A 10,897-nucleotide genomic window follows, 5' to 3' on the forward strand; every position below is an offset into this window, starting at 1 on the left:
AAAAAAAAAAAAGTGCTTAGAATTCACAGTTTTCACTGCAGATTGTGGACATTCTGCTTTGAATAGAGAAAATGCTACAAAATGCACAGCTCTTGGATTTGTCCTGTAAGCAGAGCACCACAAGTTAGAGGACACTTCTACTCTGTCAGCTGCAAAAGGGAAAAGTAAACCCAGTTCATTTTTCTGGAATGTTACTAACAAGAAATAGTTTTTAGACACTGCATTATTAAGTTAAAAAAAATAAAAATAAAATCCTCATAAGGAAATTAATACTCAGTCTTCAGAATGAAGTGTGAGTATTATTTGGGATAAAATAAGCCTCTAGAGGAAGCTCACTCAGTTACTATTCATACAGTGAGCTGAAAGAGAGGAAGACTTTCACAGGAAAATCCTTTGTGACTGTGTCATTGCAGCACAATTTTGATGCATATCCACAGGAAAGCTGAATTGAGTTGCATGGGTTACCTTACTTCTGTTATTGCCTTGTTTTTGAGATACTGCTTTTGTAGCTTCAGTAATTTCTTAATGTAACACAATGCAGTATAGTAAGCACTAACACAAGAACATAAATTGGGTAATATGCGTAATAAAAATACAAGTAGTGTAAGTTCACTGTATTTTGAACTTACACAGTTGGCAGCAGAGCTCAGGCATGCATGAAATTAATACATAAGACTTTTGGATAGAGTGAAAAGCTCTGATTTAAAAGTTAAAAGGCATTCTTATCCAGACTGTCTGATAGCCATGCTGCTTTGCAACCCCGTTTAAAACTAAGCACTTAACATGGTTCCATTTTGAAATCCAGGGGAACTTTTTTTCTGCTTGACTCCACTGGGAAGAATATTAGGCTCTCCCTGTCGACACAGTGCGGTGTTCCTCTCCTGTGCTAAGGTACAATTCAATCTAAGCCAAAGATTCTAAAGTTCCCTGTTACAAAGCTCTTTCACATAATTTTAATAAAAATCCCTGGCTGTTTTAGGATATATGAAATTATCATTTGAAATAAAGAATCTGAAGGAACAAGGTGGGTTTTTTTTGTTCCCCTTCTTCCCTCCTCCCTGCCCTCCTGTTGTAGCTTTAGAAAACATTTCCAAGGAGCAGGAAAACATCCTCTGTCAGAAGATAAAATCAGGAATTTTTAATTTGATTTTTTTTTCTTTTTTGATCCATATGATTGACCCTAACAGCTAGGATTTTATTGATAGAATAACAGTGCAGGTGAGGAGAGTATACACAAAAAGTTAAAGAGGTGAGGTAGCATAAACTTCTATTTTTAGCGAGTGCTTCTCACAGTTGGTATTGATTCACCCCATGCTGTTTTTTAAGATTCTTATTTTCAGGGGGAAAAAAAATGCAAGAACTAGTTCTTTCAGTAAAAATCTTTGTGAGGGAGGGAGGAGGGGGATTGGTCACTAACTCTCAGGTAAGAGTTGTAGGAGGTGGTTCTGTTCCTCCTCTGACCTTGAGGAGCTCTCAGCTGTCTCAGGAGAGCAGCTGGGGGATGCAAGCAAAACAGCTTGCTGTTCAGCATCCATAAGGTGAGCTGCACCTGAGGCAACGTGTCTGCTGTCAGTGTGTTGCGCCAGTTGGGTGCTGTGTCCATGTGTAGCTACGCTCTGGAAATACTGGATTCAGGCAAACAAGGCTGAAAGATGGCTAGACACTAACAGAAGCCTGACTACAAGCTCAAGTGCCTTCTTTAGCAGAGACTTAAATTTCAAAAATATAGCATATGCTTTTTTAATTATTATTATATTTTATATATTCAATTCCCCCACTACCTGAAATGGCACAGGTTGAACCCTGAATAAAGCAGTGGCTTATGCATCCACCTGCACTGTTTGCGCTGGGGCTGCTACCCTGCTCTGCCCGTCTCCCTGTCCAGGTGGATGTGGTTTTCCAGGCTTAGCTGTCCATAGCATAGAGGGACGCCACTAGCACAAGAAGCACACCAGAGTTCACGAATCAATTACTCACACTTTGAAACATAGCTAAAGAATGTGTCTGGCCGACAGGGTTGAGCAACATGCATCCCGTGCCTGGGGGTGGGGAGGGAAGCTCGCAGTGGTAACCAGATAAAGGGCAGCCTCTGCATCCAGGAGCATTGCTCCCGGTATTCCACTGGCCAGACAAGACTGGAACTTGTTAGGGCAGGAGGACAGGAAGGAGGAAGCGATTTTCTCTTCCCATGCAGCCCAAGTAGGCAGCAGGCTGGGGAGCAATGTGTTGATGGCCAGGGAAAGAAGGCAGAGGACACTGCGGGTTTCCGTCTAGGCCGCGCTGAGACCATGAGTGCCCACCCAAAGGACGAAGCTTCCTACAGAAGGCAGTTGTGGCCACTTTCTCTTTAAAATCCATTATTGAATAACCACAGTGTAAAATGCAGGAGAGGCCCTGGGAGCAGGAACTCCTGGCAGTACGTGCTCAAGGCGATGGGCCTCTAGGTCAGGCTCTCAACTCCCAGCCTCCCTTTGCACTCTTCTCTGCACTGGGAGGCAACGAGGGAAGGAAGAGCCCTGGCCAGCTCTTTGATCACAGATATTGCTGCTGAAGGTGACCACCTGCCAAAGACGACACCAGACTGTGTCCAAGGGTTATCAAAAACATCCTTCTAAAGCCATAAGGGAAAGACGTAAGTTCCCAAAGGGGCAGCACTGGCCATGGCCCCAGTGCTTGGTCCTTCGTGGGCTGCTTCTAGGTGTCCTTTTGCTTGTCTTCTTCAGGACTGTGAATGCAAAATATTTAGGAAGCCAAGTCGCCTGACACAGAGGTCCCCTCCTCAAGCCAGGTACCCTAAGATAGGCTTACAAAATCTGCATTCTTTACAGGATCTGGCCCTAACGAGTTGTCTACTTGGAGGCTCAAGAAAATTTGTCCATATTAGATCTAAAGTAGATTAGCTAAACCTTGTTAAAGCCTTGTGTGCATGTTTTCATTAAGAATTAATGTTATTTCCATTTGGCTTAATTTACTCGGCTAATGAATTAAAGCAAATCAAATTAAGTTTACTTCAGTTCTGAACAAGAATGTCCACAGCTCCAATAACCTAAATTCACATCCCTAGTTGACAACAGCATACTGAAAATTCCTGCATAGGAAAGCCCCCGGGTAGTTTGCCATATATTCCGGGATTTTTGCAATACCTGAGCACCTTTTCTAGACTGGGATTTCAGGCTAACATCTTTCTAAACACCACTTCCTCACATAAAAGGTGTGTCCTGCATTCTGCCCTTCCCACCACCATGCCACGCTTCTGCTAACGCCCTGCTGTCCCGCATTCCCACAGAGCTGTCACCATCCCCACAAAACCTGTGGTCTGTGGCACTTGGCAAAGCGGGCTATGAGTGTGGGCAGAGGTGACTTAACTTTTTCCTAATTACTGGTGCACCAGTAATGTTCTGGCTGTAGCAACTCTGTTTTTATATAAATTTACCTTATAAACATCTCTTCTGCATTCACTTTTTTAACTCCAGTTTGGCATGTAACATTCTTAATTGGAACTTACGTTAAGTGTTCGTGAAACCTTTTTTTCAAGCTTTTACGTGTCGGATGCTATTTTGTATCTTGTGTATAACTGTCCTTGAGATATTGTTTCAGTGGTGAATTTGAAGTCTTTCTTAGTTTAAATTCCTGCTCAGTGATTGGTAATTTAAAAGCATTTTATTTAATTAGCAGAATCTAATTGTATTTTGATTAGCAGAACCTAATTTCTATCAATAAGAAGGGAGATAACCCAGTTTATATATATACATATATGCATATATATATATTATTTTTTTTTTTTCCCCATCTCAAGGTCCTAATGAACACCAAGCACACTAGACCAGAGGTGTGTCCTGGATTGCAGGGCAGTGATGCAGCAAAGCCAACGCACAGGAGTGAGCTGCAGAACTTGAATGTTTGGGACTACATTCAAGGAGGCAATTAGGCACCTAATTCCCAAATTATGTACTTTAAAAACCCTCATCAGCCAATGCTCAGTCTTGGAAGCGCCTAATCCTTAACACTGTGCTGCTGCAGGTGCACTGTGCGCCTCCCTGAAGGTTGCTCAGATCTTTGTATGGTCAAGCAGCTCATTGCTTAATGTGTCCCTCAGACCCATCAGTCCAGGTTAACTGGGTGTTTCTCTGCTGGAGTTCCTTACAGTTTTGATGGTTGTGCCTGGTTGTGGCCATCTAAAAGAAAACAAAGTCTAGATTAAAGAGTACTTAAATGCCTGCAGTGTGAACTATGCTGCTCCTTTCTTTTTATACATCTGGCTCATAGCATCATAGCAAGCACTTGCATTGATTTTTCACTTCCTTCTCAATTAACCTTCTTCAAGATAGGTCTTAGACTAAAACTTCGTGAAATGATTTCTCTGAGTCTAGGAAAAAAAAAAATGAAGTCGTGTGTATCAAACTTGTTATCAAGTAATTACTAGAACTGCTAAGCACAGCATGATAGCTAAAGAGACTAACACCCAGTATTTCACATATGAAATGCTGTGACTTTGCCTCATTCTGACTCAGACAGCAAGTACTTCTGAAACTAGTGACCAAAATTTCAAGTGTTTACAAAAGAGAATTTCCTCTAGAAAGGTTTCCAGTCTGTCTGAGGACAGTGCATATGTTTGAAATGTTCTTACTGAGTAAAATAAAATAATGAAATAAAATGAAATAAAATGAAATGAAATGAAATGAAATGAAATGAAATAAAATAAAATAAAATAAAATAAAATAAAATAAAATAAAATAAAATAAAATAAAATAAAATAAAATAAAATAAAATAAAATAAAATAAAATAAAATAAAATGAAATGAAATGAAATGAAATGAAATGAAATAAAATAAATAAAATAAAATAAATAAAATAAAATAAATAAAATTAAAATAAAATTCTGAAGCAAAACAAATTCAAATTCAGGTATACCTGCTTGGTCACTGACATTACACGGAACAAACAAGGGCCATTGAGCAGTTTTCCGTCCAGTTTTCCTATTGATGCTACCACTCATAGGGGTGCAAATAAAAATCGTAGACTTAACATACCTATAGACCAGCAGAGGTTTTGTTGGCTATCATGTCACAACCATTAGAAAATGGATTAGAGTAAAACACAGGCTGTAATCTTGTAGGTGTGTATTTATAAGATATTAGAAGGCTAATTATTGGCATGATTTGAATTGGAGTCTGGCCCTGTGCCAGAAGGGTGTTGATCTGGGGGTCTCTGAGTTCCTGCTGAAGCCCACTGGTGAAGAGGGCTTGCTGTCCCTCAGCAGCAGGTAACACCTCCATTTTAGCACTGGATGAAAACAAACGTAAGGGACACACTTGCTCAGCTCCTGTGCACATTTATTTAGCAACATATGTTACAATCATCTGCCAAAATAAAAATAATCAACCCGTGTTGACAGCAGGACCTGCCAGCTTGGTTTGTTGGATATTTATTACCCACGCTGCCAGCAGGCAGCAGATGTACAGTACGTTTCTATTACTGACTAATCACTGAATAGGAAGACAAAAAGGCTAAATGAAAAGAAAACGTGGTGAAGCATCTCCTCACTTAGGTGGTAACTCCTTGTCTTAACTAGAATTCTATACATTAACAACACCTCCATACATCTATATCCCTCTCTCAGTGCTGAAATTTTAGGTCACTTTATTATTCTTTTCTGTTAATTGCTTCGCGACTGACAGGCTTTGAAGCGGTGCATTTTTCTCTTATCATACAAGCTGGAAAAGCGCCCAAAGCATTAGCTCATCAGCCAGCCATTTGTACCTGCTGCTCACTGTCTGCTACTACTAAATATATGCTAATGATGCTATCTGAATCTTGGGAGGATCGGGATGAGTTTGTAAATTGTGCTCATGCCAGGAAAATGAATGCTACTTGCAAAGATGACAAAGAAAGCAGCTGCTTTTAGATGAGATGAATCACCACATTTCGTATTACTCTGGGGTAATAAATTATATTTTCTCTCTTGAATTCATTTTTTATGGAAGCATGTGGTTATGTGGCAAGTATAGCATGTGAGAAACCTTTCAAAGCCTTCTGAGATGGAATAAAAATGATCAGATTTATTATTTTTAATAGACTTGTGTTTAAACACATGCAAGCCTGTTATGTGTTTCTTTTAGAGGTCTTTTCACATATTGCATCCTAGTAAGAAAACAACAACTTTTAAATATTTTATAAGGTGGGTTTGTTTTTCTCCTGCTCCTTCTTCTAGCTGTTAATTACAGGGGTCTTTTCAGCAACAAAGAACAGAATTCTCCATGTCTTAAATGCATATGTATAAAATATACCCAAAGCAATTGAATAATATGACAGCAAATCAAACCAATTTGAAATTCTGATGTGATGTAAAGTAATGCAGACTATATTGTGTGTTTGTTATGAAAGAACAATTTAAGTTAATTGCAATTAAGATGGAGTTTAAGTTTTTTGAAAGATGATTAAGACATGCAAACAACAGGCTGAAAATATGGGTGCTGCATTTGACAAAAATGCAGAAAAGACTTGGACTGATGAATAGAAGTGGGGATTATCTTGGGAAACACTGTAATTACACTTTGTGTGGTATTTCTGGAATGCCAGGACAGGCCATGCCCTTCCACAGCGCATTTCCCTTCACTCCCAAGTAAATCTGGGGTGGAAGAGGTGAAGAGAAATGCTCAGAGAGGCAGAGCAGGTTGCTGGCCCTTGCCCTGGTGGGTGAGCGGTGGGCAGGCAGATCTGGTGGACCAGCTCCACTTGCCTGGAGCTGGGTGGCACAGGGCACCAGGCTGCCCTCCCGCACGATATCCAGCAATTGCGGCTCTAGACTTCAAGTCCTGTTCTGTGAAGGGTCCAAAATGTGCTGGGCCAGGCAAGCTGATCGTGTGATCTTGTAGAAACACTTTTCTCCAAAGTCTTAATGCTTTCTGAGTAAGTCATATGATTTCTTTCGTGTGATAAACCACTGGAATTAGAAGCTTTATTTATGTATTTATTTATTTATTTATCCTTGCTAGGAATGGAACAACATGAAAGGGCTTTGAAATATTTATACTTAACCACAAGAGACTTCTCCAAAAACAGTGGCCTAGACTATATGCTGAAGGGGTGACTAAGAAAAGCAAGGAATATCCGGAGGGAAAAACTGAGTACAACAGGCTCTGCAGGGGATATTGCTGCCCCCAGAACTTCCCAGACCACGTGAGTACCACCGTGGCTTAGGGCTATTTTAGACCATAGTCATTTTTTGCAAGAATAGCTAAGCTTTACCTCTTAGAGACACAGCACTGAAATTCACTGCATGGATTTTTTGTGCAACACATTTGCTTAAAAAAATTAAGAAAAGAAACCAGATATTGAAAAAAGTGTTTTTGGACTAGAAAATCTGAACAGAGGACATTCAGTTTCATGAAAACTATCACAAATAAGTAAAGCAGGTCTTCATCAGAGATGACTTTGCTCAGTACCATGAATCCCACTTCTCCACTTCCCTCTCAACTGCACCTCCCCCTGTTTTCAGGACATCCATGCCAACTTGGTTGTCATTGCTCCTGGATGTAGGGCACTCCATCTGCCCAGGGCTCTTCCCAAACCAGCATTTCAGAGGGCGATTTCTGCTTCTCTGTTGCAGGATTTGGGTCCTGGCCACCTCTAAGCGAGCTTTCCCAGTTCCTGCACACACTTCACAGCTGGATGATGACACTCAGAAATGTTTCACAAACTGAGCAAATGTATTGCTATTAGAGAATTGTTATGGAAACACAAGTACCTCCGGAGACAACCACATTTTGTCTATTTTTTGTGTAGCTACATTTAGTGTAGCTACACTGCCTTCTAGTAAGAGGCCATAAGTTTTGCAGTGAATTTGCAAGACCTTCAGACTGAGGCTTGCCAGGCTTGTTCTGTCTGAACTTCTCTTGACCTGCCCCTGACTTGAAGATCCAGAGGAGCAGAGAAAGGGTGACCACACCTCTATGAAATGGGACACAAACGGAGAAATATATGTGTTGCAATTTAAATTCTATTACTGCTGTTATTGAGACATTTTCTGTACAGAAATGCTGTAACTGCATTATTAGTCTCCCTGTTTCTGCCATGATAACTTATAGACTAATAATGATTCATTATTTAGACTGATAAGATTTGCATTAAATAACAATAAATTATTGCCTTTATTTATATATATATGACATGCTTCCTCTTTGCCCACAAACAAGACTTCAAATGTAGCAGTTTGTTATTTCACACCCACAAAATGAAGTTTGTTGGCATTTTGGGAGTGCCTAAGCCAAGACGGACAAGCCCTCTGAGCTCATTGTCCCAGTACCTAGAAAGAGTGCATGCCTACGCAGAACAATTGTCCTCTAAAAGCTATTTGCCAGGTCTTTTGTGTGTGTGTGTGTGTGTGTTTGTGTGTGTTAATTCATTTGTAGACCCTGTTTCCCAAAAAAGCAAAATATTTCCTGTCTTGAACCACCCCAGAAAACCACAGCTATTGGTGAGTTTGGGGGCTGCAGGTACAGAAAAAGAGAGATTTAACTTCAATCTTTTGGGCTGGGGATTCGTAGGCAGGCAAAAAAATGATAATAATCACGTTGATCCTTGTCTACAGGAACGGGAGGATATGAACTGAACATCCCAGGGAGTTGCCTGGCCATGACCTTTGAAGACAAAGTATTTTGTCTCTTCCCTGGTTCTGCCCCAGGAGTTGTCATCCACAGGAATACCTCAAGGTCAAAGTACAACTTTCTTACCAGTAAAAACAAGATGCTGAAGTCACAGTGGGGTGACCAACAGGAAATTTTGGCCACGTCTGAAAGAGCTGCGCTTCCATTTGGGAAAAGATGTGTTTATATGTTAAACTGAGTTCAACTGCAAGAAATACTGCTGTGCAGCTGGAAACATCAGAGGACCAGAGGTCTGTTTGAAATGTCAGGGAAGAGTGGAAAATTCATTACAGCTTTGGCAGAAGGAGATGGATGTGGGAAGAGAGGGTTTTCATTACAGATACCATCTGATGGTAGCCTTACCAGGAAATAACTGTATATTTGTATTTTTGAAGGCAGGTTTCCAGCCTAATAATGCTACTATTGCTGTCCTTTGAGAGCTTCTATGCCTCTGAGAATGCCACGCGCTGCGCCGCTTGCCATAAAGGCACAATTGTGCTGTCATGCAAAGTGAGGGCTTTGCTCAAACAGAGCACATCATCACACAGCATGTACGTGGATACAGACACGCATGCAGGGTTTGCAGGCAGGGTGCAGAGCAAGCTTACAGGGAAACGAACCTCTATTTCATATTGCCTTTTAAGTCGCCTGAAATATCAGGGCCACGATTTCAAGTTGTGAATGCCTGCACTGTTATATCCACATGTTCGCATCCATTTGGTGCACTTTGAAAATAGATGCATGTGCAAAATAAATTCTTATACATAATAATTGTCACCAGCAGATGTTTTGTGCACCATTCTGATTACTGAGCAACGTCTCCCAGAAAATGCAGAATCCTACTGCATATCCACCCACTGCACAAGTGCAGTTTTCTTTTTCTTCCATTTTTTTTCTCCAAATATGCACATAATTTAAATTTAGTCCTGGTTTGTGGTTTCCTAGATTTGAAGTTAATTACTTCATTCTATACATATGCCAGAAGTCCTATACACAGCACTTTGAGAAAGAACCAGAATAGAATACAATATCTTCAGGATCTGTATTGAGTGTTGTGGGTTTAGATGTATTTCTCAATAAAAAAAATAATTAAATAAATAATAATTAATAAAATCTACTTGCATTAGGATCTGGTGCAAAAAAATGATACATGCCATCTAGCCTGAAACACATATTTTGCATCTATATTTACTTTTGAAAGATGTACTCACTAAATTGTCTTTCTCTAAAGCCAAAACTGAGATGTATGCAGGTACAATGAATGGTATGATGGAAACAGAGTATGCCTTACCATTTCACTTAGTTGCACTGCTGAGTTAGCTGAGTTTTTAGTTCATAAAAGTGTGTACTAGTTAGATATCTGAGTTAATATCAACGAGAGGAAGCTTCAAGAGTGGCAGACTGCAAATATGCATGAACAAAGCATATCTTTAAAATCAAACAAACACACACACACTAGTTTTACAGGGCTGGATACACAGCTGAGGATTTTTTGGGTTGGAAGAAGCACAGAAAATATTGGGGTGCTCCTTCAACAATGCAGAAAGCTCAGGCTCTGCTCAGTGAGTCTGGCTTTGCTCTATCTATGAACCACTGTAAGAAGGGAGCTAGTCTGCTCCTAGTAAGGAAATGGAGCTTGGTATCAGGCACAGGTGAGCCACTTCCAGCTCCAGCAACTCAGCAGCTGGGGATGAAGTGCAGCGCTACAACTGCTAGGAAAATACAAACAACAATTTGTAATTTGTAGCGAATGGATCCACCTGCTCTGCATTGCACAGACCTCATTCTTCACATCATTGTTAAAATTATCAGCAGGTATCTTACTGCACAAAGTGGAGGGAGGCATGCAGGGCAGAAGAAGGAAGTTCTGCTGAAGGCTCACTCTTTCCTCATGCTCACTGCAGCACCCACAAGGACCTCATCAAAGCCAGTGTAAGAAATCTGCAAGATGCATTTAATGGCTAATTTACTAAGTGAAATTTTTGCTTATCGATACGTCTGTCAAGACTATCCATTTTGAATATTTGGTCTCCCCAAAACAGCTGTTTCATGAAGACATCTGTGGTTGCTGTAAGAGGAGCACACCAGGACAACCAGATACAGCAGGCTAGGACAGAACCTGAGTCATGTGATGCTTTTAGTGTAATTTGTGCTGACAATTAAAATATGTTCTTTTTCATGGCTACATAAAGAAAAATGTGAATGTTTTCTCTGGTATTGCAGTTAATGTATGGGGAGTGTTTTAGGGGAGC

At 40.4% G+C, this 10,897-nt stretch overlaps 1 long non-coding RNA gene across 1 annotated transcript; it reads left to right on the forward strand.

The window, feature by feature from the left end:
* The first annotated feature begins 4,841 nt into the window (after nt 1-4,841).
* LOC308185896 lies at nt 4,842-10,842 on the forward strand. Its single transcript, XR_013943806.1, has 2 exons — nt 4,842-10,577; nt 10,688-10,842. It is a non-coding gene; the product is annotated as an uncharacterized lncRNA (long non-coding RNA).
* The last annotated feature ends 55 nt before the right edge of the window (nt 10,843-10,897 follow it).

This window comes from Anser brachyrhynchus, assembly GCF_964034855.1.
Source record: "Anser brachyrhynchus genome assembly, chromosome: Z".
NCBI lineage: Eukaryota > Metazoa > Chordata > Aves > Anseriformes > Anatidae > Anser > Anser brachyrhynchus.